Source organism: Diceros bicornis, chromosome 26 (assembly GCF_020826845.1).
Source record: "Diceros bicornis minor isolate mBicDic1 chromosome 26, mDicBic1.mat.cur, whole genome shotgun sequence".
In the NCBI taxonomy this organism is placed as follows: Eukaryota; Metazoa; Chordata; class Mammalia; order Perissodactyla; family Rhinocerotidae; genus Diceros; species Diceros bicornis.
The window spans coordinates 31,652,000-31,657,999 of record NC_080765.1 but is presented as its reverse complement, the minus strand read 5'-3'; the positions used below and the strand labels follow the sequence as shown (position 1 = coordinate 31,657,999).

General features: G+C 47.5%; 1 pseudogene; it reads right to left on the bottom strand.

Moving 5' to 3' along the window:
- Nucleotides 1-780: 780 nt before the first annotated feature.
- The window catches only part of LOC131422962 (acyl-coenzyme A synthetase ACSM1, mitochondrial-like), a 41,993-nt pseudogene continuing 36,773 nt past the window's right edge, over nucleotides 781-6,000 (bottom strand).

The following is a 6,000-nucleotide window of genomic DNA, read 5'->3' as shown; positions in this document are numbered from 1 at the left end:
AGGATCAGTTCACAGGACCCCAGACCAGGTGGTCCGGAGGGCTCCAGATAGCAGGAGCAGATTATAAAGTGTGGGGGAGGGGTGTGTGGGGAGGACACTAGACCCCTGGGAAAGGGCTGGGGGAGTCTTGGGCCCTGGGAAGAGATGAGCGGGTGGGAGCATATGGGGGAAAGCTGAGGTGTGAAAGCCCCTGGGTATGAATGAGGGACTGGGTACCTCTGGAGAGGTCTGGAAGAGTCCTACGGGACTCCTGGGTTCCCAGAGAGCATGTCCTTCACTAACCCATGCGGACCTAGGCTGGGACCTAGGAGAAGCTAGTGCTTGGGGCTGCTCAGAGCATCTCTCCTGGACCTCTGTGTCCTGGCCATCTACTGGGTGCATAGGGCCACCCAGGAAGTTGAGGCCAGCAGAGAGAATCAGGCCCCAGGCTCTCTCCGATGGAGATTGGGGAGAATTACAGAGGGACTGCACTTAGCACAGGTTCATCCACAGAATTAATGCACAACACAGGCACACCATTGATGTTCATATTCATATTTTATGACCTCCAGCCTCAATCTGTGTGCTCATCTGGGCAATCCAGAAGGAACAGGAGACTTGGAGGAAGAAGACTGACTGATATTAATTTGAAAGAAATAAAAATGCTGAAATTTTGGCATTCCTGATATTCTTCCAAATCAACTCGCTCAACTCCCCCATCCTCACCCTCACCATATGGGGAAACTGAGATGGCCAGGGATTTGCCCAAAGTCACACAGTGGTTTCTGAGTTTATTGACAATCACAGCCGACCCAACTCCTTTTTCCGAAGTTCACTCCTTTTACTCTTGCCAGTGACGGTTTTGGGCAGCTCTGGGACAAACTCCACCTGGTTGAGCAGAAAGCAAATCCATCCTGACTTAGTCCCCCCGTCACTTCCTACCAGTCCCCCTCCCCTCCTTTGCCCCTGCACAGTCCCCCAGACAGGCTGGCACCATGTGGTGGCCTTAAGGGGGCCCACCAAGGATGCCAGGTTCTCCTCCTGACCCCCTGTAGTTGGGTGCAGCCCTGGGACAGGCTTTGACCAGTGAAATGTGAGTGGGAGTGAAGCGTGCCACCTCTAACAGAAGAGCTGGGAACCAGTGAGCCTGGCCGCCAGCTCTGTCCATCTCTTATAGCACCTGGCAGATACCTGTATGGTGGCTGCTCCGTTATCCTGGTCCCGAGATGAGGGGGTGTGGAGCAGAGGCCCCAGGAGAGCCTGGACATGGTGAACATGTAACATGAGCAAGGAAGATACCTTCCTTGTTATAAGCCACTAAGACTTTGGGGGGTCTTTGTTACCCACAGTAACATCTAGCCCATCCTGCCTGCTACGTGCCCTCTGTTCCCCTCTCTGTGAGGCCGCAGAGCCTGATGTTAGAAGCAGGAACTCTGTTGTCAGATACACACGTGTTTGAGTTCCAGCTCTGCTTTTTATTAACTCTAATCTCAGGCAATTTACTGTGAGTCTCTGAGCTTGAGTTTCCTCTCTGTGAAGCAGAATGGTGAGACCATCTCAGGCTGTGGGGACGATGAAATGAAATAGTAACGCGTGTGCTGCACTGAGTCCAGGGCCCGGCCCACATGGTGCATGTTCACTAGACGTGAGCTCTACAGCTTTCTATCTGCACTCAGAGAATGGAGCAAAGTACTATCAAAAAGAAGGAAATGGGGACTATCGGCACATGTATCCATTCAAACTCTGCATTTAAACTAGTAGGGTAATATCACGTATATTCTCTCATTGCCTGCTTTTTTCTCTTAATAATACATTATTGCAATTTTTGTGTGTGTCTGTGTGAGGGAGATCAGCCCTGAGCTAACATCCATGCCAATCCTCCTCTTTTTTTTTTCCCTTTTTCTCCCCAAAGCCCCAGTAGATAGTTGTATGTTATAGTTGCACATCCTGCTAGTTGCTGTATGTGGGACACTGCCTCAGCATGACTCAATAAGTGGTGGGTAGATGCGCGCCCGGGATCCGAACCCGAGCCACCAGTAGCAGAACGCGCGCCCTTAACCGCTAAGCCACGGGGCCGGCCCCTGCAATATTTTAGTGTTAAAAATAAAAGTCCTGCAATATCATTTTAAGTTACAGGATAATATTAAATTTCATGAATAACAATCATTTCTCTATTTTTGGACAGTTATGTAGTTTGCACACAGCATTGAAAACAGATGAAGTAGTAGTAAAAAATATCACAATGTATTGCATGTTGTAAGGATAAATATCATTCTATTAATTTTTGTTCGTTATGCATGTGTATATATTGAGTTGCAATATAGAATGTATTTCTTAGCATGACTTATGTTTAAAAAGTTTGGAAGCTGCTGATTTGGATTTCTTTCTCAACTTTTGAAAGATTTTAAATACCCTTCTTGGATATCTTTGGGCACGTGTCTGATTTTTTTTCTTTAGGTTAACATGCCAGCAATGGATTCCTTTTGGGTTTCTGCCACAGGTTCCTTCTGAGTAAGTTGGCTCCACCCCACCCCTACGCCAGTTGTTTCTTCCGAAGAGAAAAGTGCTAATTCTACTGGCTGTTGAAGCTTCAGCCCAGCCACCCCAGGAGACTCGGGCAGCGGAGCGCCAGGACGGCTCAGGGGGACCAGCCCCGTCCACCCGCCTCACTCACCTTCCTCGGGTACTTGTACGGGGCCGTCACTGACTTCACGTGCTGCTGCAGCTCCTTGGTGAGCTGGTCCCTGTCCCGGGACAGGAACTGTGGGGCCAGGACAATAAAGGCCTTCACCACCTGCCGTGCAGAACCAGAGCGGAGGATCAGGGTGAGCGCCAGTGAATTGTCTAGTTTACAAAGTGAATATGTATTTAATGAGCGAAAAAAAACAAGCTTGACACTTGAGCTTTTGGAAAAGGACAGACCAGGTTCTAGTCCCAATACTCCAGTCTCCACTCTATGATTGGAAAGTTACTCAACCTCTCTCACCCTCAATTTCCTTCCCTGCGAAATGGGGACAGTACGGGTTCATTCCTCACTGGGTTTATGTCAAGATTGCATGAGATAATAGATGTAAAACACGAAGTTAGTTTAAGTTTATTATTTTTTCTATCAGTATTATCATCCTCATCATTTTTACTATTGTTGTATGTATACTTTGTGCCGAGAACTTTGTGGGTATTTAATAATTGTTGGTAATTTATTATTCTTAGGTTATTATTTATGTCCCCACTTAATTGCACAGGGCCTTGCACATAGTAGGTGCCCAGTAAACACCTGTTGAATCAATGAATGTACGTTCTGGAGCCAGATTGCTTAGATTCCCGTTCTGGCTCCCCCACTGTGTCATCTGGGCAACTTAATAACTTCTTTAGGCCCATGTTTCCTTATCTATAAAAGGGTATAATGAGAGTCCTGAACTCTTTAGGTTACTGGGGGGATAAATGAGCAGGCACATAATAAGAGCTCATTAAATGTTAGATGTCAGCAGCAGCATTTTCAGTCACAGAAGAGGCCACAGTGCCCCCTGGTGACCACATAGTGTAAGTGCACACACACACCAACTGCGCCCTCTCTCCACGCTAGGTCCTGGGTAGACATGGCCTGGAAGTTTCCCCTGCACCTGCCTCCCCAGTGCCCACACACAGACACGATGACCCCCGTGTTCTCTTCCTCACCTCCCCTCGAATCGGGTCCGGGCTGCTCACCACAGCTGACTCAGCCACTGCTGGATGCTCGGCCAGGGCATTCTCCATCTCTGTCGGCCCGATGCGATACCTGCAGGATCAAAGTTCCTTCTCTGATTCTGAGCAGATGCCAGGGCTGGGGTGACCAAGCCCTCAGATCTCATGTTCTGGAGGATCGTATCTTCCCTTGGCACAGAGGGAAACTGTCACAGGGGGTCAGAGGCCTGTGACAGGCTGTGTAGTGGGACCACTGCAGGAAGACCTGGATGCTCCATGCTAAGAAATACAAGGCACAGATGCTCTCTTCTCACTCACTGCCTCTGGTAGGAGGAGAGGGAGAGCTCCGTCCTCCCAGAGCTCTGCGGCCTGGCTTCAGGAGCTTCCTCCAGCATGGAACCTCTTGGAAGCCTCAAACTTGATTTTAAACATTCATGAAAATTCTCCACCCTCTTCCCCACTATGTCAGCATTTGTTTTAGAAATTACAAAATAAAACAAACTCAATTTCTCCAAAATAACCAAGAGAACTTGTTACTTGTGTCATTTTTTCCCTTAAATCATGTAAGAGTTAGAGACAACAGATTGGGAGCCAGACCACATTGGTTCGAATCTGGGCTGCAACCTGTATTGTCTTTGAAACTTTAGGAAACTTACTTCACTGGTCAGTGACTCAGTTTTCTCCTGTGTAAAATGGGCATGATGATAACATTTACTGGGTTATAGAAAACACTGAGGAGAGTGCTTTCACCTAGTAAGCACTCCATAAAGGTTAGCTATTATCATTATTATTATTATTATTTTCTGTGACATGTTGTGCCCCATCAGAGGAGCACAGAGAATAATTTCCTCCCACCAATAGGGGTCAAAGCAAGGTCTCCCTTCCCATCCCATCCCTCCTCTTAAAATGGTGTCTTATTATGGTTGTTCTTCCAGACCTTCCTGAACTTCATTTTGACTATTTCTTCCGGATGCAGGGGTTGGGGGAGGTGCACAGACATCCCCGGGCCAGGGCCCTGTAGACATGGCTCTGTTCAGAATTAGGCTGAGGGTCCCATGACCAATACATGGAGGAACGTCTGGGCCAGCTAGATCCCACCAGGCGTGTGAGGGTGACACCTCCTGGCTCAGGGTCAGCCACACCTACCCAGAGGCATTGATGACATCATCGCCCCTCCCCAGGAACCAGATGTGGCCCTCTGCATCCATGGTTGCTCTGTCCCCAGTGCTGTAAAATTCCCCACGCTCCACTTCGGCTGTCCTCACCAGGTCATCCTGTAAAGAGAACAGCACCCCTCTGTGGAGAAGGCAGCGAGTCTAGAGACGAAGAGCCACAACCTGGGGCTCGGATCTGGGTCTGAATCCTCCTTGTCACTCCAGCTGGCACCTGGGCAAGTTTTGTCATCTCGCAGAGTCTATTTTCTTTACATGCAAACACTCAATGCACTCTACTGCTGAGTTAGTGGGCAATGTTACGCCAATTTTAAGGATAATTTTTTAAAATAACACCTCGCTTTTGTGTGGCTCTCCAGCAGAATACGATTTCCTAGACCACGAACTCCGTGTATTTGATTCACTGTGAGAAGCTCAGCGTTCACACAGTAACTGGACAGACGGGAGGTGTCAATCAACATTTGCTGAATGAATTTTCTTCCCCAAACACTACCTCACTTGATCCTCACAGAAAGCCTGTGAGGCTGGTATTACTTTAATTACACTTTGATTTTAGGATAATGGTAGATTTGCATGCAAGTTGTAAGAAATGATACAGAGAGATCCCGTGTGCCCTTTACCCAGTTTCTCCCGATGGTAACATCTCATCTTCCAACACTGCGTAGTTCAACATCACAACCAGGATACTGACATTGATGCAATCCACCAATCTTACTCAGATTTCCCCAGTTTTTCACTTGTACTCATTTGTGTGTGTGTGTGTGTGTGTGAGTGCATTTAGTACAGTGCAATTTTATCACACGTGTAGGTTTGTGTATCCACCGCCACAGTCAAGAGACAGAACAGTCCCGTCATCACCAGGAGCTCTCATGTTGCTTTTATACCCACGTCCACCTCCCTCCTCCTCCTTCTCCGCCTCCCTCTCCATCCCTAACCCCTTGGCAATGCCTAATCTATTCTCCATTTTTATAATTTTGCCATTTTAAGAAAGTTACATAAGTGAAATCATATAGTATGTAACCTTTGGGAATGGCTCTTTTTTATTATCTCATTCAGTGTACCTCTCTGGAGATTCATCCAGGTTGGTGTGTTCATCAATAGTTCAATGCTGTTATTGCTGAACAGTATTTCATGTTATGAATGAACCACAGTTTGTTTACCCATTCAC